The sequence below is a fragment of the Thermobia domestica genome, chromosome 15 (assembly GCF_964235325.1).
Source record: "Thermobia domestica chromosome 15, izTheDome1.hap1.1, whole genome shotgun sequence".
Lineage (NCBI taxonomy): Eukaryota > Metazoa > Arthropoda > Insecta > Zygentoma > Lepismatidae > Thermobia > Thermobia domestica.
The window spans coordinates 102,436,140-102,461,843 of record NC_137468.1 but is presented as its reverse complement, the minus strand read 5'-3'; the positions used below and the strand labels follow the sequence as shown (position 1 = coordinate 102,461,843).

The 25,704-nt window shown below is 34.9% G+C and overlaps 1 protein-coding gene across 1 annotated transcript in view; it reads right to left on the bottom strand.

Annotated features, from left to right (window-relative positions):
- Mvl (solute carrier family member malvolio) overlaps positions 1 to 25,704 on the bottom strand; it is a 207,091-nt gene that overhangs the window by 111,615 nt on the left and 69,772 nt on the right. The window lies entirely within an intron of this gene.

The window sequence follows — 25,704 nt, the reverse complement described above, 5'->3', positions numbered from 1 at the left end:
GTCATACTGCTACTTTTAAGGGCTCCAAACTTTGGGATGGGTTTTATTTATATATATAAAATAAGAAAGTTTCCTCTTCTGGGGGGGGCGATCGCCCCGATCGCCCCCCCCTGGATCCGCCCCTGCATTGAACACATTACGGTTATGTAAATTCAATCTGGAACTATAGATCCATATCTTGTGCAGTGGCGCCCGAAGAAAATTTTCTAGGGGGGGGCATCTCCCTGGTTCCTATATTACGTCTGACATTTCTGGTATTTAATATACTGGTTTGCTGTATTATATTACGTATACATTTTCGTGAGCCAAGAGGGGCCGGTCCTCACTCTGCCCCCTTCAGGCGCCCACGCTCGTATGGCCTCTGTGTTGCGAAATGCCGCGGCATTTATTCCGTTAACCCCCGCCAGCTTTTCAACATAACAACAATGACTTATGAATATGTTAGTTGATATTAGCTTTCGTTCATTTAATACATACGTTTGGCGTGGTGGGCTCGGGTTAAGGCCGCTACTTCAATAAATGAACCACCATCCGCTCTATACTCGGATAAATCACTAGTATCCGAGACAAGTGCCCAATGGTGATTTCAAGATTTTCTTCGGGGAAGCTTTCGATACACGAAGTATGAAAAATAGTACTGCAAATATACTGATAATCCACATTGAGCACAAATGAAGATATGGCTCTGGAGGCACAATCCCCCATGAATTATCACCTGAAATAATGACTACAAATGCCCAAAAGCGCCCGAGGAAAACTTTCTAGGGGGCATCTCTATGGTTGCTACATCTACGTCTGGTATATAATTACGTGGTTTGCTATATCACGTACACATTTTCGTGAGTCAGGGGGGGCGGGACCCCCTTCGGGCGACCATGCAAGTACCCCAATCGGAGTTCAACCTAAGACCACGAACATAAAAGCACAAGGGTCAGCTACGAGGAGGCAATCCTATATTATTACTATTCCAAACTAGCTATACGTAGGATGGTTATGCGCCTGCCTAAAGGTATCAGAGCAAAGACAGTAAAAGATAGCGAAACACAGTGGGGTACACAGAATTTCACCAAGGTGGGTTCTAAGACTAAATCTCATATTCTTTTAGGACACCCTTGGGTAATAATATAGTAAATGTTTGTTTTTCTATAATGTTTTGCTCAAGAAGATTAAATTCCTGAAATCCCCATGTATATGCCACTGGCGATATATGTACACAGTGTGGAAAATTTGAAATCGAGATTGATTTTTCTCAACATGTGGCGCAGCTGTGAAATCGAGCTGTACTGGAAAGAAAAGAGAAATGTTTCATGAAACTGATACCAAGTGCATTGATTTTGACGAACATTTGGATGCAACAAGCACAGTGAGAACACATGAATTGGTGAAGAAAATGACACTAATCACGGAAGAGCGAAATGCGACACTGCAAATCGTTGCTGAGGAGTTGAACGTGAATTTAAAAAAAAAAAAAAAAAAAAAAAAAAAAAACTGTGCGGCAAATAATAACCCAAGATCTCAAAAGAGGTCTGTGCTCGTTTTGTGCCTCATTCCTTAACAAATGACAAGAAAAGGGGCAGGGTTGGTCAATAGGGACCCTAACTTCCTCCTGAATATTATTAGTGGGAATGAGACATACGGTTTTTCAATATGACCCATCGACAAAATGCAGAATGAAAATCTCCAAACTCTCTACTAGCCAGAAAATTGCACCAGTAAAGATCCAAAAGCAAGCTTTTATTCATTGCTTTTTCCAATAGTAAGGGTATTGTACATAAGGAATTTTTGCATACAGGATAGACAGTTAATGCCTATTTTTACCTTGAGGTATTGAAGCAGTTACTGAAACGTATCACACGTGTGAGACCTGAGTATCGGGGTGATGTTCAGTGGCATCTGCTCCATGACAATGCTCCAAGTCACAAACCAGTATTGTGCAAGAATATTTGTCTCAAAAGGGGATCTGCATTTTGTCCCACTCCCCGTATTAACAAAATCTGGCCCCGTGTGATTATTTTCTACCTAAACTCAAGTTTGCACTCAAAGGGTTCCTAGTAAAGATCCACTTCCTACTTTGATGATATAACGGCCATCAAGAGGGCTACGACAAGAATGTTCAATTGCATTCTGCAAAAAGACTTTCAGCAGTCCTTCTATGCACTAACGGCCAGGGCACAACAGTGTAAAATATGGCTTTCTGATGTGGATTCAGCGTTTTTCCTCTATTGATGCAAAAATGGTACCAGAGAAATTATTTTTGATATGGATTCAGCTTACAACGAAAAGTATTAATCTTCATTCCTACTGATTTATTCAAACAGGAAATGGTAGAAATATATAATTTTCGGGTTCAAAACTGATCGTCATAAATATTCCCTATAAGTTTATTATAGTTACTCAATTAGAAAAGACATTATTATTATTATTATTATTATTATTATTATTATTATTATTATTATTATTATTATTATTATTATTATTATTATTATTATTATTATTATTATTATTATAAACTAAATGAAAGGAATCTTGGCAGGAAACCAGGTTTGAATTCGTCCGGGAGCTACTGTAGTTCGAAATGAAATTCTTGAGTTTTACGTCCCACGATTATGCCGTGTGAGATAAAGAAGACAATGATAATGAGAAATGAATGAAATGATGGAATCAAGAAAGTGTGAGAAAACGGGTGAACCCCGAGAAAATCCACGCACACGATGTTTGTCCACTACAAAGCAATGTAGTTCGAATCCCACGTTAAGCTGTAGTTCCACGTCTCATATAACCTTGGTGCTGAACGGTTCACTAAACACGTTAAACAACCCAGTCGAAAGAAGCCTCGAGATTTGAACAGTTTAATGCTTATGATATGAACGGGTAAGATTTATAGCAGCTCTTGCTCAGGGCAGTAGCGAAACTTTTCCTTTCAAAAGATTCTTGACGCCATAAAGTTTCGATAGATGAGAAAATTTTGTTTGAAAAATGAGTTGAAATAAACATTTTTGTTTAATTTCCCACGATTTAGGCTGGGTAATTGGTCATTAGTGAAGGATTGCGAAATTATCTTTTGTACTGTTCCAACGGTAATAGAACCCGTGACCACGAGCACGAAAAATACACGCGCTAGCCAGTAAATCAGCGGACAGGACAAAATTTCGTTCGAATAACAATGGGAAGACTAGGAATGAAACATAATGAAATATTTTTTAATCAAATTACTTGTTTCATTATTTTTCATACTGACAGTAGCCAAGGGAAGCAGAAAACCATTGGTAATCAGTGGTGGATCCAGAAGGTTCGTTTGAAGATGCAAATCGTCTCGTGGACGATGAACGTAGGCTCGAAATACGGAGTTTTACATGAAAACAAAATAAGCCCAGCCTATAACACTACAGGTAGAAACGTGAAATTTGGGTAATCCGTTTGTCACGAAACCAAGGGATAAGAAAGGATTTTCTTTTTAATGCGTATTCTAAGTGAGATGGTTCAATTATCTTACAAATTCCTAAAGTTAAGGACATGAAGCATATAAACTCTTCATTACAAAAAAGGAAAGACCTATTAGAGCATTATTTAGAAAGTTCCGCCTCTAAAGGGACAAAGGAGGCCACATTTCCCTTTGTTTAATTATTAAGTACTGAATGTACGAATTCGCTGAAGTTCGATATATATATATATATAAGGAAACATGTATTTCAGCGTTTTCGAATTTTCCGCTCCTAATGGGAGGAAAAGGGCCAATTTCTACAATATTGAAGTTTCCCGTTACTTGTTCACAGTGTCGAATGTGGGGATTTGCTTAAATTGGAAATGCTATATTCGATTTATAAATTCTTAAATATATATAATGAAATCTTTGTTTCAGCATTTGCGAAAATTCGTCTCGTAAAGGGGAAAAAACGTGTGATTTTTATGATATCCAAATTTTCCTTTTTCCCTTTACCGAGAAAGTGTTCAACGTGATGGTTTGCTTAGGTTGGACATGTGAAATTCTATATGTAAGCTCTTATGGGGCGTTTACACTTGGTCGATTTAGTCGCACGACTAAATCGACTCGCTGCATTTGCCACTAAATCGAAGCAACTAGGCCGAATCAGATCGATGGATGTGTTCAATTATTTGAACCACAGAAAATAGAACATCTTTCAATTCAGTTGCCAGTCGATTAGTCGCCTTCGATCAACAAGCGATTAAGATGAAGTCCCGTTTACACGGTCGATTAAGTTGAAAGTGACGTCAATTCAACTGAATCGAACGCAAATCGACTAAGTGTAAACGCCCCATGTAAAAATAAGAGAATATGTGTTTCAGTGTTTTCGAAAATTCCGGTTCTAACGGGAGAAAGAGGGGCAACTTCTATAATTGAAATTTCTCTTTATTTATTTACAAATTGCATAATGTAAAATGATAAACATTCAGCTCGACTCAATTGCTTACTAAGTTCATTCATTTCAAACATTTATGCCAAAAATAGAATATCTTGTTGCACTTTCATTGAAATACATATCCTAATGTGTATACTAAGGAAGCGAATGGGTTGAAAGATTTTCCATAAAGTTGTTCTCCCTGTTGGGAGAACGTGTATTTCAGCTGGTTTCTACTAAACAGAATTAAATCAATATGGCGAAATGTATTACTGAATTAGTTCTGTGGCCCTGCGTAGCGTAGTCGCTAACCCTCTCGTCTCTGGCACTCGGTAGGAAGAGTGTAAGACAACACCTGTCGAAAGTGTCGAAAGTTACAGTTTATATAATGAATTAACCAAATAGAAATGTGTGCACATTTTGACATTTCAGAATATGATAATCCTATGCAGTGTTCCGAGTGGAAAAAAAACAGAGGTGGTATGTTTTATTACGATTTTCACTCGACATACCGGCTATCTAAATGTTGAAATACAGTGAGGGTATGTTGCATAAAAGATTGCATTTCTATTTACATAATGACTGAAAAGCATTGGAGAACTCTGTAGTTACGGAGGAAGGGAGCAGGAAGAGTCTTTGATCCCCGCCAACAACTATGAAAAATGTTTCTAAAAAAATCCCCTTATGTTGTATTGTAGAGAATTATACACGAAAGTCCTCAAAAATCGAGTTTTTATATTAACAATATCCTACGGGAAAACTCCCGGACCCCACTCGCCTGAGAGGTATTCGAACCCCCCCGGAAGATCCGTCCCGTACGCAGACGACCCCTAAATCCGCCCATGCTCAAAACACGACATTTATATGCATTAAGGCAAGGAGACACAAACACACATAAGAAACAATTCAATATGGCACATCAAAATATAAACTAGATGAACTTCTTTGAAAACACATCATTTTAAAAACAAAACGCACGAAAAACAAACAAACAAAAAAAAATGTCGGTGTTGTTAACTTAGAAATTATTTCTACAGAGGAAATAACATCTTCCTACTTGCAAAACTATTCGTCAACTACTGTGTACAAAAGTGTATTTATTAACGACATCTACTCTCCAATGACAGTATGTCTGCATCACTGAAAAACTAGAGGTGGTATGGCATTCCACGGCATACCATGTCATTTCGACCACTGATTCTATGTGTACTAAATGAGACAGAAGATAATTCCACAATAATAATAATCATAATAATAGGATTAGGAATTAGATTTCTTGGCTTTCGGCATCGATGGCCATTTAGCCCGTCACGTTTGAGGGATCACGTCCCTCGGCGAGCACACTATCCAAGGAAAGGGAAGGAAGAAAGGATTGGGGAAGGAAGGAAGCGGCCTGGGACCTATAAGTTAGGTACCACCCCGGCATTTGCCTGGTGTGAATGAGGAAAACCCAGGAAAACCTCATTCAAGGTCGCTGGTATAAAAAAGCGTTTCACATTATTTCGACCGAGTGCCCCCACCAGGAATCGAACCCGGGACCGCTCGCACCGAAGGCGAGAGCGTCAGCGACTACGCTACGCGAGACCACGATATTATTATTATTATTATTATTATTATTATTATTATTATTATTATTATTATTATTAATAATAATAATAATAATAATAATAATAATAATAATAATAATAATAATAATAATAATAATAATAATATGAAAGAAATGGAATGTAGAGAATTGGTAAAAATGTAAGAAATTCTAGAAAACTACGCACACAAGCATGTTATTCATTGCAAGCTACTGTCTGAGGTAATATCAGAGGAAGCTTTTTTATACAGTAATCAACACCCTACTACTGAACCATCCAATTTCCTGTGGTCCCTGTTCAACCTTGAGTTAGATGTTTTCCTGTTTAAATGGTAACTTCATTTTTTTTTTTCAAATACAAAAACAAAGTCAGATCATAATTTAGTGTAATTTAAAAGAATAATTTATTTATAACTAATAGCTTTAATTGTCTTCCTTGAAGCATTTACAACGTAGTTTTTCCTACTGTATTCAAACTAGTAGATTATTGAGCAACTGAGCTCTCCTTTATCTTATCTATAAATTTCACTCTGGTATTAAAATGTAAATTGCGTGCATACTGTATATTTTTCCAGTGGGAATAGCACAATATTTTTGCTCTCCTGTTGCGTAACTTCCGTGGCGCCCCGCCTACAGTTGTTAGTTGACAGTGCTGCCAATAAGTGCTTCCAGTAAGTCACTAAATAACATATAGATTCCGGCTAAAACTGACTAGTTATGCTCTTGTAAAAACGGCTAAATTAATATCTCAGTGGCGTATTTACGATTTTGTTTCGGGGAGGGCTTTACTAACTTTCGGGGGGGCTTTGCCTGAAAATGTGAAAATTCTGCAAGATATTTCATATACTTTACTATAGTAAGTAGGATTTCGGGGGGGCTTAAACCCGGAAGCCCCCCATAAATACGCCACTGTAAATATCTAATATAATTTAGCAATAGAGCAATCGAAACGTCTACAACCAAACCATACTGCAATATTCTTCACGCTGAAAGTAATTTCGAAAGGCTTTATTTGTGTCGTTGATGAGAGGTGCAAAATATATATTTTTTTTTAATTCAATAGTGTAACTGGCAAGTTGTATTAAGGTAGTCCATGACATTTTTGCAATTCTGGCTTTTTACATACTGAAAGTATAAACAGAGTCCTAGCTGGAAATGCACTCAAAACATTCATTTTTTTAAATATTGAGTTTACCGTCCCTTTCAGCAGCGAGGCTATATAGTACTTGGACTTACAGCTTAGCGTGAGATCCGAACCACTTGTACTTCCACCGGGAATCGAATCCGGGTCTCCCATGCCAATGGCGCGTATCTACTTAGCAACGAAGGAGCTTTCAAAATATTCATTAACAGATGCTTTGAAATTTGCTATACGACCTTGGGATTTCCAGAATCTCAATTTGACGTGAAACCATGAGCTAGATTAGATACAAGTAAGATACATAAGGTGCATTGTAATGTAGTGTGACAACGAAAATAAGTACAGTACTATTGCAACTGGAAGAATTACTAAATAGCCTATCACAGACAGTATTTTCTTTTTATTCATAGATTTCAGTAAGTTTTTATAGTAAAAGCGAAAAAGTATGTAACTGCCGCTAAATACAAATGGGTAATTAAGTAGTACTATAGATAAAGCAAAATTACATATTTGCTAGCTAATCTTGGGAAAATAGCTAGACCTAGCTATAAATCGCTACGTTGGCAACACTATTCGTTGATCGTTGCTCCCATTCGATCTTTGCATACGTTTCATGGTTAATGCATTTGCTCACTAGAGGCGCTAATAGTTAAAAGTTCTTTGTCGTAAATATAGAGAGTAGTGACATCTGATAGCGAATTTCAGAACTTCTGTACTTCTGACTAAACTTCACATATGAAATGCTGAAACCTCAGTATCCCACGCATTTCTTCAATTGAAGTTAATCAAATGACTGGACTTCATTAAGTGTACTTTACTGAGCGTGAAGAATTCAAGTCATACAAGAAGTGAGAAACGATGTTCAAAGACTGGTTAAACTATTTCTTCAATTTGAATTTCTCAATGATTCTATAAAATCATTCCGTTTACGTACTCATTAACATACATAGACGCGACGGGGGAAAAGAGAATCGCGCAAGTTTCTTATAAACTAGACACAAGCCAGTAGCGTAGTTAAAATTTTTTCAGGGGGGCAATGAAGGGCCCAAGAAAATTTTGAGGGGACCATCTCCAATGAATAAAAAATTTTATTCATACACATATATTTTATATATATATTTGTGTGTGTGGGGGGGGGGGGTGAGTGTGTGTGTTTTCAAGGTGAATGTTTTCATCTTTGTTGTTCATGATTTTACTCTTTTACAGTGAAAATGTAAGAATTTACTACCTCAAACAACTAGGATACATAAACACAATTGATTTCTAAAATAAATAAGTAGTTATTTAATCACGGCGTTTAAAATATGAGTGGCTGGTTGATTTAAGTGGAAGCAGAGAAATACACTTTTACAGGTAAAGAAAATAACTTTTAGATTCATGTCTCTACTTAAGAGGATCCTAAGTTCTTTTTAACCTATCAGTCATTGAATTGCGTATGTGTCTTTAAGCTTTTCAAACATGAGAATGACCTTTCACATGTAGCACTAGAAACTGGTATAGCCATAGAGATGACATCTAGCTTATAGGTTTCTAGGAGTGTGTTTTTGTAGACACAAAATGATCAATGAAATTCATCAAGAAATCAACTTTGGTTTTCTCTCGTCTTCATACAACTTAATTTTGTTTAGGAGGATTTTGAATTCACATTTTAATATTTCCAGATCACTTTTATAATGCTGGACCACAGGCTCCACAACATGGGTGCCGACTACGTATGTGTTCCGGGGCTCCAGCACCTACAAAATTTTTAGTTTGATAGGAACAATATAAAATAAATATTTCTCACTTGCCATTATAAAAAATAATAAGCAATTAAAACATTGTGATGCAAGTTAAAAATTCTAACCTCTAAAACATTTTTTTTTTGTTTCAAAAGTGTCTATGAAAAGGCAACCAAGCAATATCTTGCCCTCTTCTTTGCTGTCTCTAGCCTACTTAAAGGCAGTCCCACAATAATAATAATAATAATAATAATAATAATAATAATAATAATAATAATAATAATAATAATAATAATAATAATAATAATAATAATAAATGAAACTATATTGTGAATGTAATCGAGCACAATCCTTTATGACAGCGTTTATAATATTTTAATTAAAAGGAAAACAATCAAAAAATATCGACACTCTCCTGAAAACATATAACACGTCCCACTATTGATATGTAGCCACATAAATTTTAGAAAGTCAGTGCCGTTGCTCCACAATGTTGTAATTTAGAAAGGTTTCACTTTTTGGATAAAGATCGGTGATTGATCTAATGATTTTGCCACATGATCCAAAGTAGTTTTCCATCGCAGTGATTGCCTTATCAATAGTAGGCAGAAAAATATATCTTAGTATATTATCTTTAGAACATTCGTTTCCTGCCTCCAATGAAGGAAGAGATTCATCCGGAATGAATTTGTGATATTTCAATGGCGAATGTCTAGTTCGTTTCCACGAGGAATCCCTATAATCTATCTTTTTCCAGCTCTGAAATTTCAAGACCATTTTCTTTGCATATCTTCAAACATTCTTGATAAATTTGTTCGAATGTTTTTCGTTGAGAGTCATATTCTCTAGACCTCATCTTCGACAGCGTTTAAACTGGTGTATCTACAAGAATCAAACCTTCCGATACGTCTGCATCTACTTGAGATAAGGCGAAGCTCAAAGTTATAGCATGACAGAAGTCATCTCAAATTTTACTAGCGTGAAAACATTCCCTCTTGTACAGATTACACTAATTTGCCATATGGAATGACGGAAGTAAATAAATATCACAAGTTCCAGATTTGGTTTAATACCGCATAATAATATAAATAGTTGTTTGGTATATAAACTGTATTAATAATAATAATAATAATAATAATAAAGTAAAAAGTGATGGACAAGGACAAATGTTCTTAAGAGACAAACGTCGCACAGAAACAGGAACTGAGCTCTAACAGGACATTGATTTGCAGTCCCAGCCTACTTTAAATTTTAAGCCTTGCTCTTGAAGCTTAAGTTTCACTTTAAAATAAATTGCCAATAATTATCATGTATTCTTAATTTTTCAGAAAAATGTTCCGATTTCACATTCTGAAAATATGGCAGCCTAATCAGTAACGAAACTAGATATTTGGCGCCCAGGGCAAATTTTGCGATTAACGCCTCCTTCATCTACATCTACACCAATAAACATACAGATTAGTTTCTGGTGCCCAGAAAACTGCCTCGGTTGCAGCCTCTTGTTTTGGTCTGGCCGTAGTTTAATTATTTTTGGATACTTTTAATCTTGAGCTCTAAAACTGAGTAATGAATTGTCTTTATTTCATTAAAATGAAGTGAACACTCTTTGAAGCAAAAAAAAAAAAAAAAAAGAAAAGAAAGAAAAGAAAAGAAAAGAAAGAAAAAAGAAAAGAAAAAAAAGAAAAGAAAAACGCTTTTCTTTTCCTAATATCTAACAGTGTCAAAACAGACATTTCAATGGGAATTCCATACAGCAAAAGAAGTATATATGTTTCACTAGTTTCTTTTTCTTCTTCTTCTTTAGAATTTAGAGTGAATTCAAATACAGAAACATTCCATACCCACAACGAATGGCCAAAGCTCAGCGGTAGCTTCAGATTCGGAAGATGGTGTGATCGATTCCTCGTGGGTAAATATTTCGACTGAGGAGCTTACCAAGATTCTTCCTCGGTATCATTATGGAAATTTTTATCGCCCTATTGACTCATTTCCCTCACTTCTATCCCCTGAGCCTCGGATGTTTCAAAGCCTTGAAATAAATTCAAATGTAGTTGAGGTAACTTAACGTTACTATCATGTAGTCAATGCTAAATTAATATTGTTAGTTTTGAGATGAGATTTGAAGGAGGAGGGGGGTGTTAATTAGTATATCCTATTGAAAATTCATGTCACCACTGATTTACTGCTCTGCACAATTCCTACAATGTAATTTTCTCAGAAATTCTTAATGCTTAATTTTCTCAGAAATGCATATTTTGACGAAGAACACATGTATGTGACAAAAGTTGGTATTCACTGACTGAACTTACTGAATGGAATATCTGTGGACCAGTCCCACAAACTCCTGATATCTCCAGCAGTATCAGTCTGTGTGGGGGGACCACTAGGAGGGCCAAGAATTTGAGTAACGGGACCTGGCCTCCCAGGCCCTCCGTTGGCTCCGCCACTGACACAAACTCATTTTTGACACTTGTTAGTCCCCCGACACAATAATAATTAAACACTGTAGATAATGATGACTCAGTCAACGGAATAAAATTATTGAAAATAGTTATTCTTTCGGTAGTATACTACAAATTTATGGTTTCTTCTTAACTATGCTTACAGACAAGGGTGCCGATCCTGGGGGGGGGGTATTTATGAATATACAATATTTGGCATAATTTGAATTCTATTTGTCTTAAAATCCTCATATATGCATATGAATGCCCCCCAAAGTTACAGAGAAATCGGTATCCTTGGTCATAGAGACTTTATACTTTCTTATTTTTAGTAAGCCTAGTGGTTTTTGATACTCTATTAAGTGTTATGGTTTTATTTTCCTTTTTTCAACTACATACAAAATATGCATTTTTCAGTTTAGGATAATGAGAGTCATAATTTTCAAATCCCTATTGCATGATTTCAAATTCATACATTTTTAAAAATTAAGATGAGACAAGTGGCTGTACTTGTTGCAGTAATCTTAACTTTACCGTACTTTATTAATAATACCGTAATAATATTAAGATAGCCAAAAACAAGCTAATTGTTTTATCTTAATTCATCATCACATTATTAAGGAATTATTAATTATTCCAATTACTTCACGGTGCGGATAATGGAATCAATATAGTTGTTTTTTTTTTCTTTTTTTTTTCAGTGTAGCTTCCTTTTGGTAAATCTGAATTGTAAGAATACTTAAGGAAAAAGAAGTATCCTAGTTCAGTATTCAATAGTTGTCATTACATTTTTTTTTAATCCGTTTGATATAAAAGATTTTTCTTAGATAACGCCCATTACTCCCGTCTCCCCTACTTATAAAGAGCGTAATTTGAAACGGATACGTAAAACTAAGTAATGGCGAAAAATTAACTTAGCTTCATTTGTCGTATATATACTCGTATAATGTTTATTAATGGTAAAAAAAAAAAGGGAAACAATAATATTTTTTATGATGCATGGGGGCACGGTGGCTCAGTGGTAGAAATGAAATGAAATCTTTCAGTTTTAGTCCCACGCTTTTCCAGGCTAGGCTAAAGGAAACGGTGGTGATCAGAAATGAATGAAATGGGGAATGAAGAAAGTGGGAGGAAACGGCAGAACCCCGAGAAAACCCACGCACACAATGTTTCTCCCCCTCAAAGTCACATGGCGCAAGCTGGGACCCAAACTAGAGACCCCACACACTAGAAGTAACGCTCTACCACTGAGCCACCGCTGCCCCGGCTCAGTGGTAGAGCGCTCAACTCTGGAGCGAGGGATCTCTAGTTCGTTTCCCGACCAAGTAAGTTTGTGATGGACAATATCGTGTCTGTGGATTTTCTCGGGCTATTCCCGTTTCCTCCCACTTGCTCATTCCACCAATTTTCCCATTATCATTTACTTGCTTTAATCATCGGCCCACGTTTGCCTAAAGGGCATAATCGTAGGACGTTCAACTAAAGATTTCACTTCATTTTTATGATGCGTTGAAATTCAAGTATGCATTCAATTTTGATCGTTTCTAAAGCAAGTGATTAATAAGCATTAAACTATTAGTTTCCAGCACCAAGACGTTAGACCCACTGTTGAACGTAAAATCTTAACCAAACATGCTCTAAGTGGGAATCGAACCCTAATATTCCATGACAAAGACGTGTTTGCTTTTGAGCTTCTAAATACGTGTGAATTACCGCAATTCTAACAGCGACCAAGTTTACTGAAATTTCTGTGAGGGTTATCCACCTTAAACATATCTTATATGACTTGTGCAATTGACGCAAAATTACCATAATTCTGACCATATCAATTCATAATGAGTTTGAGCATTTATATTTGTGTAATCGCAAGTTAGTTCGTGGACAAATTAAAATAATAAATGTAAACAATTAGAATTTGTAATTAAGCAAGACTTTAGCCTATAGCGTAAAGCGAGCCAAAGGCTTGGGTTCTACACTTACTGTAATTGAAATAGATTCACTGTATAATGACTTTCCTATCTTCAAAAGTTGATAAAGCTCCTATATATATTGTATGCTTGAACTTTACCAATTTTATAGTTTTCATATTATAAGTTAAATACTACATACCCCCACTAAATACCACAAGTTTACCAATTTATAGTTTTATAGTTAATATACGGATATGACTTGTATTAATCATGTAAGATTAAAACAGTGTTTAAAGTCCATGCAAAACTTGAGTTTAGTTACTAGTGGACATTAGTCATCAACTGATCAACGTTGAAATCAGAAATGATTTCTCTCTACCATTTTCGGTTAAAATATAGGGTTAAGAGAAGAGATTGAATCTAAGTAGTCTAGGTGCTATATGTAACCTTCGTGGGTGTTCTTTGTTCATTGGATTGCCGACAAACACCCTTTATAACCGTATGAGAAGCTCTTATGTAGCTGTCAATTAAGGAAGTAAGAAAGTGTCAATTTAATGTAACATATGAATGTTGCACAATAGATTAACTGTTGGAAGGCAGAGAGACACGTCAAATAAATTTTAGAAACATGAGAAACATGAAAGAAAAGGATACAATTTGAAATTGAGAAGGTTCTTGTAAGTGTCACGTAATTCCATCATTCTGTCAATTAAGGAAGTAAGAAAGTACGAGTTGAAAGTGAGATATGGGTGTTTGAAAATAGTCTAGCCGTAGGAGGTGAGAGAGAGATCTGAAATGACTTTTAGAAAGTTTGGAAACATGAAAGAAAAGGATACAATTTGAAATTGAGAAGGTTCTTGTAACACTGTTACAATTGGAACCTTGTGTCATTAAAAGAAAGAATATATTGTCACTGAAACGTGACATATGGATGTCTGAAAATAGTGTAACAGCAGGACGTGAGAAAGTCATGTAACCTAAGAATGGCATGGGTAGGGAGAGAATTCTTTGATGTGTACTAAAGAAAGAAAGAAACATATACACAGGTGTACTGTAATTTTGGGTGGTCTAGTTTTTTTTTTTGGAGTTGGAGGGGGATGTACTGTGCTCTGGACATTGGTTAATTGAGGGACTGTGATTTCTAATGCATGGAAACTGAAAAAGAAAGAAATAGGAGACACCTGCTTGTATGTGTGTGTTCCAGGGTTTTTGGAGGTGGGGAGCGAACTGTACTGTGCTCTGGACATTGCTTAATTGACAGTGTAACATGCACCCTATGGAGAAAGAGCAATGAGTATACTGAAGGAAAGAGAATGTAAGAAATACCTTGAAAATGTTACATTGCCTCATAGTGAGAGACAGGGCATACAAGATTGCATAGGGAAAGTGTAGTGTCCTTTTGACCAAAGGACCAGTTTAAATTAACGTGGGAATAGTTAAGAACCTTAGCATGTAGAAAATTGCTACAATAGAAAGCGAAACTTTTTTTGTGTGTGGATGAGAAAATGTCATGTTGGTTGCGACACACGTGTATGTCTAACTCTTTTTAGAAAAGAAAGAAAGAAAAAAAGATCTTTTAAGTTGTTAGGATATAGAAAGTTATTTGAGAAAATGTATGTGACATTTATTGTTGACGGATGGGACCCCCAGTAATTTCGAGTTGAACGTAGCTCTTTTTAGAAAAGAAAAAAAAAAGATTTTTCTGACTTAGACAGAAAAATGTTCCATTTAGCATGCCCTGTTAGAATGAAAAAAGAAAGAAAGAAAAAAGTCCTTTTTCTGGAAAAGATTCTTGTTAACTTTAAAGAATAGCTTTGTACTTGTTTTTGTGAAAAAACGGAAGTGTGTGTGTGTGTGTGTGTGTGTGTGTGTGTGTGTGTGTGTGTGTGTGTGTGAACGCTGGAACCACCCAGGTTAACGAATATATATAACGAAGTTTGAAATGAGAGCAGATTATATAGTGTGCTTTTGGCGTTGTGGAAACTTGCCTTGTGTATTTTTTCTGTGAGTGTGTTGTTTGGAGAATAATTTTGGAATTACCGGAAGGAAAAAAAGTAAGTTAAAATTTACCATTTATATAAATAAATATTGAACTTTGATTTTAAATGTATTTACATGCATTAAAATGACTTGTGTTTGCTTTTATTTATTGGACAAATGTGAGATAGAACCGTTGTTATGAGACTTATTTGTGAAGATTGAAATACGGAAACCAGAAATGTTGTGTATTTTGTGGATATTTAAAACACCAAGAAGCCCAATAGTGAACGGATAGGTTACCTACCATAAGACAGCGAGAGAGAGAGAAATAATATGGGAAGCATGCATATACGCTGAATGCATGCTATGAAGCGAGGGCGGGAGGGGGTGTTTCTAGTTTGAAGGAAACAGCAATAGAGACGCGAAGGGTGTTTTACGGAAAGAGTGTATGCGATAAAGAGAGAGAGAAAGAGAATGTTTGCAAGGTTGGATAATTGAGTTTGGTGCGTAAGAGGAGAGGAGAGGGTGGGAGGATTTTGGTGCTTGTACTTTGACGAAAAGAGCAATAGTATGCGTGAGAGAGAGAGAGAGAGAGAGAGAGCAAGCTTGGATAAATGCGTTGGGTGCGTAAGAGGAGAGGAGACGTGCGGGGGAACAGTTTCACGAAAAGAGCAAGAGAGGTAGAGCGAAGCATGCATACGTGCGCTGCTGAGCGGAAGACAGGGGGAAGACGCGGGGTTAACCTGCTTCAGGCCTTTTTTTTTATTCCTAGTTGAATGCAATGGAATTTACGGTCTTTTAAAAGGAGGGGAAAAAGCGTGATCTTGAACACAGAAACTGCAAGTTCCTGTAAGCCAAGAGAAAACAAATACATGAACGAAAACGAATAATTTATCTGTTGATATCAGTGGCGTATATGCACGCGTTTATTGAAATTTTAACTGAATATGTAAACGGGTTTGAGTGACTATTTTTTTTAAAAAATATGTATGGGAAACTGTATAGTGTATGGGAAACTACATGTAAAGTATAGAAATGTTAAAATGTTAATACTTACCTAGGATAAACTGTTTTGTTTGATGTTTGAAGCACATACGAAGCACTAATATATGCCGGGAAAAAAAAGACGGGAAACGAGAAAAAGATTTTTTCGGTAAACGTATAAGGCATTCCCGGTTGTTTAAATAAGACGAGACCCATACGATGTGATGCTAACCGCACAAAAGCATGAATGGTACTGACACGTGCTGGTATATAGGTGGCGTTGATGCATAAAGACTAAGATTTTTTCCGTATAATAACTTTAAATGGTGATAAATCCTAAACGATTGATTGTACGATAAAATGGACTACAGAAATCGATTTGTCAGGTCGAAATTTATATAGAAAGACACCTTACATGATAAAATTGAACAATTTTTTGTGGGGGGCCAACAGTGGTGGCTGGGTATGTAGGGCTCTAACATTACATTTTTTGCTTTTGACGGCCAACTATTGGTTGTAGAAACAAAAGAAAGGTATTTTTTTGAATGTTAGGACCTAACGAACACTAGTATACAGATTAGAACAATGTAACTTGAAAATAATTTTAAATGTGCGTGGCTCCTAAACGGTTGATCGTATGACAAAATGGACACCAGAAATCGATTTATCAGGTCAAAATCTATATAGAAAGACACCCTACATGATACATTTGAACAATTTTTATTTTTTTTTGAAATTTATATACAGGGTGTTTCAAAAGTACATTTTTTATTTTTTTGCTTTTTTGGCCAAACTATTGGTTGTAGAAACAAAAGAAAAGTATTTTCTTAATTGTTAGGACCTAAGGAACAAGACTATACAGATTAGAACAATGTAACTTGAAAATAATTTTAAATGTGCGTGGCTCCTAAACGGTTGATCGTATGACAAAATGGACAACAGAAATCGATTTATCAGGTCAAAATCTATATAGAAAGACACCCTACATGATACATTTGAACAATTTTTATTTTTTTGAAATTTATATACAGGGTGTTTCAAAAGTACAGTTTTTTATTTTTTCGCTTTTTTGGCCAAACTATTGGTCGTAGAAAGAAAAGAAAGATATTTTCTTAATCGTTAGGACCTAAGGAACACGACTATACAGATTAGAACATTGTAACTTGAAAATAATTTTAAATGGTCATAAATCCTAAACGGTTCATCGTAGGTGAAAATGGACAACAGAAATCGATTTATCAGGTCAAAATCTATATAGAAAGACACCCTACATGATACATTTGAACAATTTTTATTTTTTTGAAATTTATATACAGGGTGTTTCAAAAGTACATTTTTTTATTTTTTCGCTTTTTTGGCCAAACTATTGGTCGTAGAAAGAAAAGAAAGATATTTTCTTAATCGTTAGGACCTAAGGAACACGACTATACAGATTAGAACAATGTAACTTGAAAATAAAAATTTAATGAATTTGCATAAACAATATGGCGTCGATTTTTTTCAAACTTTGGAAATATGTTTATTAAAAGATATATTTTTATATGAATAGGTAAAATGAATAATATTACTAAAATAAATACCATTTTTGCGCGTTTTTTACCGCAACCGGTACGCGCCGCGCGTTTTTTACCGCGACCGGTACGCGCCGCGCGTTTTTTACCGCGACCGGTACGCGCCGCGCGGTATATGCGCCCGGAAAAAGGTTTTTGCGACGCGGGACGCGTAAAATTTTGTTGCCCGGAAACTGCGCGGGGTATTGCCGGACAAACAACACTCGGTAACCTGCTATGGTACATGTACACACACGCACAGGTATGGTACAGGTGGCGATGTTTGATGAAACAAACATGGCGGATGAATTTTAATGATATGTAATAACTTTAAAACACTAATAATTAAAAATTTAAACAAGTTAACACGAACTTAACCGAACTTTTCCGAACATTGCCGAACAAACAAAAATGTATCTACAATTTTGTACATATTGGCTAATGTACCACACAAATGGTTCCGAACTTAACCGAAGTTTCCCGAACATTGCCGAACATAAACATAACAGTTTATTTACAATTTGTGTACATGATTACACAAACATTAACAAACTTAATCGAACATAAACATAAAAAACGTATTATGATTTACCGTACATGTGTAGTATACGTATACTTTACATTAAATATAATTTAATTACCGTCCAAAATAATAATTATAATATTAACACAGAATATAACACTATTATCTGTATAAGTTACAACATAGTTTGTAGTCTCGTACCCAAACGCATTTGGTTTTGTAGTCTCGTACCCAAAAGCATTTGGTTTGTAATCTCGTACGCAGGTGCTTTAACATATTTTAAATTAGTAACAGTAACAATATTACACAATATGATGTAATTTGTACCTTATGTTAGTGGGTTTAAAAAATTCCTTTGTTAGTAGTGCTAGGAATTTCTTTTGTTTGCTTTGCTGCAGGTGTTTAAACCGGTTTAAACTGGTTTTATTGTTTTTTTTGTTAGGCATTGTGTATATATACCCCGTTGCTAAGGAAATATTATCATATGAATGTTGGTAACCGTACCTTTAACACAACATTTACTTAGTTAGTGAATAAATTTATACAACAATATAATAAAAGAAATATTAAAATATTATATTTAGAGAAGAGTATTAATATTAACTGTATTGTTGCAGTTGTTGAAATTCAAATCAACAAAAGAAGAAAAAACAAAAGAAGAAAGGAAGGAAGAAATCCTGATTTTTATCAAGTTTAGAATACATAGCAGATTTACTTAGAAGATCATCGTAAGTATAATTATATATTATACATATTTGAATGATAATGTTTTTATACTTTGATTAAATATAGTTATAAAAAAAATATTATTTTTAAATTGTAATGTGATAAATATTTACAATAATACTCCATTTTAAAACATACGAAATTTGTTTGACCATTGCACAAAACGTGTTTTTAATAGATTTACACTTTATTTTAAGAACAAAGTTCATGCATAATTTTAAAATGTTCACACTGTATTTTAACAACGAAGTTCTTGTAGAATTTTAAAATGATTACACTTTATTTTAAGAACGAAGTTCTTGTAGAATTTTAATGACGATCACACTCTATTTTAACAACGAAGTTCTTGCAGAACTGAAGAAATAAAAAATTAACAGAAAAAATAAGTAGAGCTTCTTAGAAGAAAACTAAATAATATTGTTAACTGAATAACACTATATTGTTGTATTTATTTTAATGTATACTAATTTTTGTTTTTATATTTTACAGATGGAATTTCTCGGTGCATCATACGTGAATGAGTTTAACGAAATTGATGAAATTTACCTGGCTGGTGTCATAGAAGGCCTAAACACGAAGGAGCGCGTGTTGGAGACCTGGTGGCGTATTATGGATAAGCAACGCCAGGGATTTCGTGGCAGTGAAAGGTATGATACCTTGTTATCAGCTCTTTTTAATTTTTATTATGATAATCAAGCACTTATATTGCAATATGCAATGTCTAGTGCTGACATTGTTGACTTGTTCACACATGGATTTTTTCGTGAGCAAATCATGTACCAGTGGGCACATGATAAATTTATTCATTTTAATTATTTTAATTATGCACAAGGTGATAGGATGAATGCAGCAGAGGTAGCCGAATTTTGTAATTATGGATCGCGTTTTATTTTGGTTAATAATAATAATGTGATGCCATCTGTTGAAAATTCCGTAACCTCGGTCCACCAAGAAAGTCAACCCTTGGAAAACATACTTCAAGAAGAAGATTTTAATTTAATTGATGAAATTATTAATGAACAAATACAAAATGAAGCAGCAGATGGTACACAATCAAATCAAAATTCCGCAGTTTTAGTAAATTCCGATGAGTTTGGAACATCTGATTATGTGGAGGCTTTATTAAACGAGTTATGTGAAAACGGACAAAATCCTGTGGATGTTGTAAATAATGAAGTACAGGTATCAAGTGTACAATGTTCACGGGATACTCGTGGTTACGGAATGGGGTCTCCACAGCCTAGTACCTCCGGTTACGTTCCTCCAAGTGAACGTAGCGGACATACAGATGTTCAAAATACAGGGGAAGGTAATTTTGAAGTAGCACATGAAAGCAGAAAAAGTTTCACTAAGTTTAACTTGGTGGGACATGAAATTGCGGTAAGGCCAATGGGAAATGAAGAAATTAGAAATCCTGCGGCCTATATTGAAAACCTAATGAACTTTGCATTGGATAATGTACTAAACAATGCGAGACCTAATGATTTTGTTGGAATGTACATTGATTCGTCCAATAGTAAGGATAAGAAAGCAGTGTATGTTCCATGGAGACGCCGCAAAGACATTTCTGCTAAGTCCGTTTTAGCTTCTATTACTAGAGTGTTAAATAGTAATGAAGACTTCCTTTTAGGTAATCATGTCCTCTTTCGATTTCATATAGTAAATTCCATGTTTGGTGCTGGAAGAACACGTGATAATAATTCCACACTAAACAAATATTTACCGTTAAATGAATTTTTAGTACAACATTTGCTTGAACTTCCGGGAACCGATAATGACAAACTTTGTTTACCTAAAAGTATTGCTTGGGGTATAGCAAAGCATACCGAAACACGTGGAAATTTAACTCATTTAACAGATCCAACTCGAGATACATTAAAAGGTAAAGCAATTAAGCTTTGTACTGAGGCAGGTGTTAGCGTTAAAGATGGTTGCGATTTTAATGATGTAGAATTGTTTCAGAAACATTTAACTCCAAACTATCAAATTATTATTTATGAAAAAGTACCCGAAAGCAAACGTGAATTTAGAGTACGTTATCCGGAAACACAAATACAAAGACCAGAGTTACAAGATGCAAAACCCATTTATATTTATTACAATGAAAGGGGAAGTATTGGACATTTCCGTCCTATTCGTACTATAACGTCATTTTTAAGAAAAGAAAAGTATTGCTTGCATTGTTTAAAAGGATTTAAAGGTTTGAATCGTTATCATAAGTGTGAGTTAATGTGTTCATCTTGCGAACATATGCACAAACTAGATGTTACGATGGATAAAATGAAATGCAATGCATGCAATAGATATTTTACTAGGGGTGAGTGTTTCGACAATCACTTAAAAGGTAATAAAATTGGCAAGAATGTGTGTGAATATGTGAAAGTTTGCATCAACTGTAATGCACTCTATGATTTAAGAACACGTAAATCTGATCATACATGTGGTGAATACTTTTGCACTACATGTCGTGAACATGTACAGGAAGGTCACTCATGTTATGTGAAGAAAGTAAAACCTACTCATGTCAAGAGGTTTCTTTATATTGTCTTTGACGTAGAAACCATGCTCAAACCGGAAAATGAGCGTGGGGAGCGGGAACACGTTGTTTGCTTGGTATGCGTTAGACATGTTTGTCATAAATGTATGAATAACGGCATTGATGAAGCCTGCAGTACATGTGGTGATGAAAACGGTAACCGCTCGTTTTCTTTTAAATCCATTGATGAATTTAGTAAACATATTTTATTAGATAGACCCCAATTTAGTAAAGTATGCGTCATAAGTCATAATGGTAGCCGATTTGATAACATTTTCTGTTTGAGATCTCTCATTGAGTCCCAGCATATTATTCCAAAAACTTTAATTCAGGGTCAAAAGATTTTTAGTATTTCTATTCATAATAAAATTATTTTTAGAGATAGTTATTTGTTTGTTGGTGTAAAATTATCAAAATTACCTAAAACGTTAGGCCTTTCAGAAAATTTAAAGAAGGGAGATTTCCCATATTTGTTTAATACAGTAGAGAACCAAAATTATATAGGACCATATCCGGGAATAGAGTACTATGATCCTGAATCGCGATCTGATGAAGAAAGAAAGCGGTTGGAGGGATGGCACCAAGAACAGGTGCAATTGGGAAAGCAATTTAATTTGCAAAAGGAAATGCTGGAGTATTGTGAAAATGATGTGAGAATTCTCACAGAAGCTGTTATTAAATTTAGTAATATCATAGAAGAGAAAACGGGTGGATTACAATGTTTTCTAGTATCGTCTACGATTGCAAGTTTAGCCATGCAAACATATCGTACATCATATCTTCCAGAAGAAAGTATTTCTGTTATACCACCTTTGGGGTACCATTATAAAACAAAAACCAGTGAAAAAGCAATGAAATGGCTAAAGTATATGGAACACCAAATGGGTATAGAAATCCAGCATGCTGGACGAAACGGAGAACAATCTTTTGGAAGGTATAATGTTGACGGATACAATGCAGAGCTTAATGCCGTGTTCGAATTTATGGGATGCTACTGGCATGCATGTAAAACGTGTTTTCCAAATAACCGTAATGCCATAATAGATAATGCACATGGTCCGTACAACACATTTGAAAAAAGGTACGAACATACGGAAATCCGGCGAAAATATTTCACAGAAATTCTAAAAATGAATTTGTATGAAATATGGGAGTGCTCTTGGGATAATAAAGTACGCACAGATGTAGATTTACAAAAGTTCCTTAAAGAACAATGTGATACTACTGCCGACTTTCTTATTCCTAAGAGTTGCTACAACGGAGGCCGTACTGAAGTATTTCGTTCATATGTGAATTGTGCGGACGATGAATCCATTCTTTATTATGATATTACATCGTTATACCCCTACGTCATGGCAAGGAAACCTCTTCCGGTGGGGGCACCTAAGGTACATAAGGGGCCGGTTTTCCCAGATGTGGGAAAAATTCATGGGATTGTAAAATGTACTGTATTGGCTCCTAAACAACTCTTTTTTCCCATCTTACCGTATGTAGCGCAATGCCGATTAATATTTGGACTTTGTAGGCTATGTATGGAAGGAGAAACTATTGATAATTGCACACATAGTGATACTGAACGTGCATTAACTGGAACTTTTTGTACACCAGAGCTTCACCGTGCTCTTGAAAACGGATATAAAATCGTCAAAATTTATGAAATATGGGAATTCGAACTCATGGGTTCTGAAGATCGGAATTCACCTAGTTTATTCCGGGACTATGTGAATACGTTTCTTCAGATGAAGCAGGAAGCTTCAGGCTATCCTGCTTGGTGTAAAACTGAAGAAGACAAAGATAAGTATATTGACGATTACTATGCTCACGAAGGCATAAAATTAAATAAAGATAATATTAGGTCGAACCCTGGACTTAGACAATGCGCGAAGTTGTACCTCAATTCCTTATACGGAAAATGGGGACAGCGCACAGATATGACACAGTGTGTAATTATTGATAGTGGGGCAGAGTTCCATAGGTACCTTGCTACACCGAGATATGAGGTTCATAGTGTTATTCCAGTTGGTGATGAACATCTTATTCTAACATATAAAGACTTGGAAACCGAAAATGTACCTCTGGAATTTTCCAATGTCGTCCTTGCCGGTTTTATTACTTCATGGGCCAGGCTACAATTATATGATTTACTTGTGACTGTAGGACCTGAAGACGTAATTTATTGTGACACAGACAGTATTATGTTTACGTGTAAAAAAGATAGGGAACCTCCGTTGAAGCTTGGCAGCTATTTGGGTGATCTTACTGATGAAATTGAAGAAGGGTGGGAGTTTGTAACATTTATAGGCTTAGGGCCAAAAAATTATAGTATGCGGCTTAAAAATGCCGCAGGGGAATTTCGGAATATTTTCAAAATTCGTGGAATTACACTAAATGATAGAACCTCTCAAAGAATAAACTTTGAGAGTTTCTATGGATTAGTGACAGGAAATATTAATTGTACAATTATAGAAAATCCAAATAGTATTGTGCGGAAACAGGGCTTCACTATCTTTTCACGTAAAGAGACAAAAACACACCAAGAGGTAAACAAAAAACGTAAACGTATTGACGATATACAAAGTGACGAACCAATACCAAAGACAAAAAGTTTACCTCATGGATATGTACAATAATAATTTTAGCTTGGCTTATAAGTGATTGTTTTTATTTATTTATTTATTTTTTTAACAAATTATTAGTAGAGTATGACTATTTATTTATTTATTTATTTCATCGTTTGCTGAGCAAACTTATACATTGTAAACCAAAGTATACATTTCATTCTAGTCATTCATTTATTCTAGTCATTCATTCATATTCTAGTCATTTCAAGCTTTAATATTTATTGTTTAACTTATTTTTAATTTATTTTTAATTTATGTTGTTAATTGTGTGAGTGAGTGTATATAAAGTAAAGTATCTATTGTGTGCATTCAGTTTAATACAAGATGTTAAAGTTTCAACATCCATCAACCATTTTAATTGCTGGTCCTTCACGTGCAGGCAAAACATGTTTTGTAAATCGATTATTAAATGAACGTGATCAAATGTTTACTATGAAATTTAATGAAATTGTTTGGTGTTATGGTGCAGTCATACCAAATTTAGATGCAAGTTCAGAAATTCGATTTATAGAAGGAATTCCAGATATGAATAATTTTGAAATACAAGAAAATTCATTATTAATATTAGATGACTTAATGTCTGAAACCAATGGTGATGTTGCAAACTTATTTACAAAATATGCACATCATAAAAAATTAACAGTAATATTTATTGTTCAAAATTTATTTCCAAAAGGAAAACATGCTCGTGATATAAGTTTAAATGCACATTATATTATAGTATTTAAAAATCCTCGTGATAAATTACAAATACAATATTTAGCAAGACAAATTATGCCACGATATAGTAAACAAGTTGTGAATGTGTTCGAAGATGTAACACGTGAACCTCACACTTATTTGTTATTTGACTTAACTCAAAAAACAAATGATGCAATACGATTACGTACAAATATTTTTCCTAATGAAACACTGCATGTATATGCAAATGTAAAAGACAGTAATTCAATCGTTTACGTTTAGTTTAGTTCAAGATGTTGAAGGTGAAACAACACATTGATACTCTCCGTGCTTTGTGCAAATGCAAAAGCGCAAAGCGAAAACAAATTATACGACATGCATCTGGTGATTTAATACGTACTATTTCACAAGTTGCTAAAAACACAATAAAAGGAAACATTCCGTTGAATTCGCGTCAGAAGCAACGTTTACGTAGACATAAAAAGATCTTGCGTGCTTTATCTGCACAACGTACAGCACTTAATAAGAAAAAGAAAATTTTATTACAGAAAGGTGGTGCATTTTTACCATTAATTTTAGGACCATTACTTGGTGCAGTAGCAAGTAGTTTGTTTGGAAGATAAGTATGTCGGAATTTCGTAAAATGATATTAGTGCCTGAAAATGCAATGCAACAAATGCATGCAAATATAAAATCAATAGATTCTCATCAATCGCGTTTAGACGAAGAAATGAATAGTATTTTACAACGTCGTAATCTTAGTATTGAAGAAAAATGGAAATTGTATCAGCAAGCATTACAACAATATTTAAATTATACTTCATCAGTTTCACAAAATCCAATTACATTACCTATTATTGAAAAAGATGTTCCTCAAACATCATCATTATTATCTCAAGAAGAAGAAAAAAATAATTCTATTTTACCCTTTGTATCAGACATTTTAC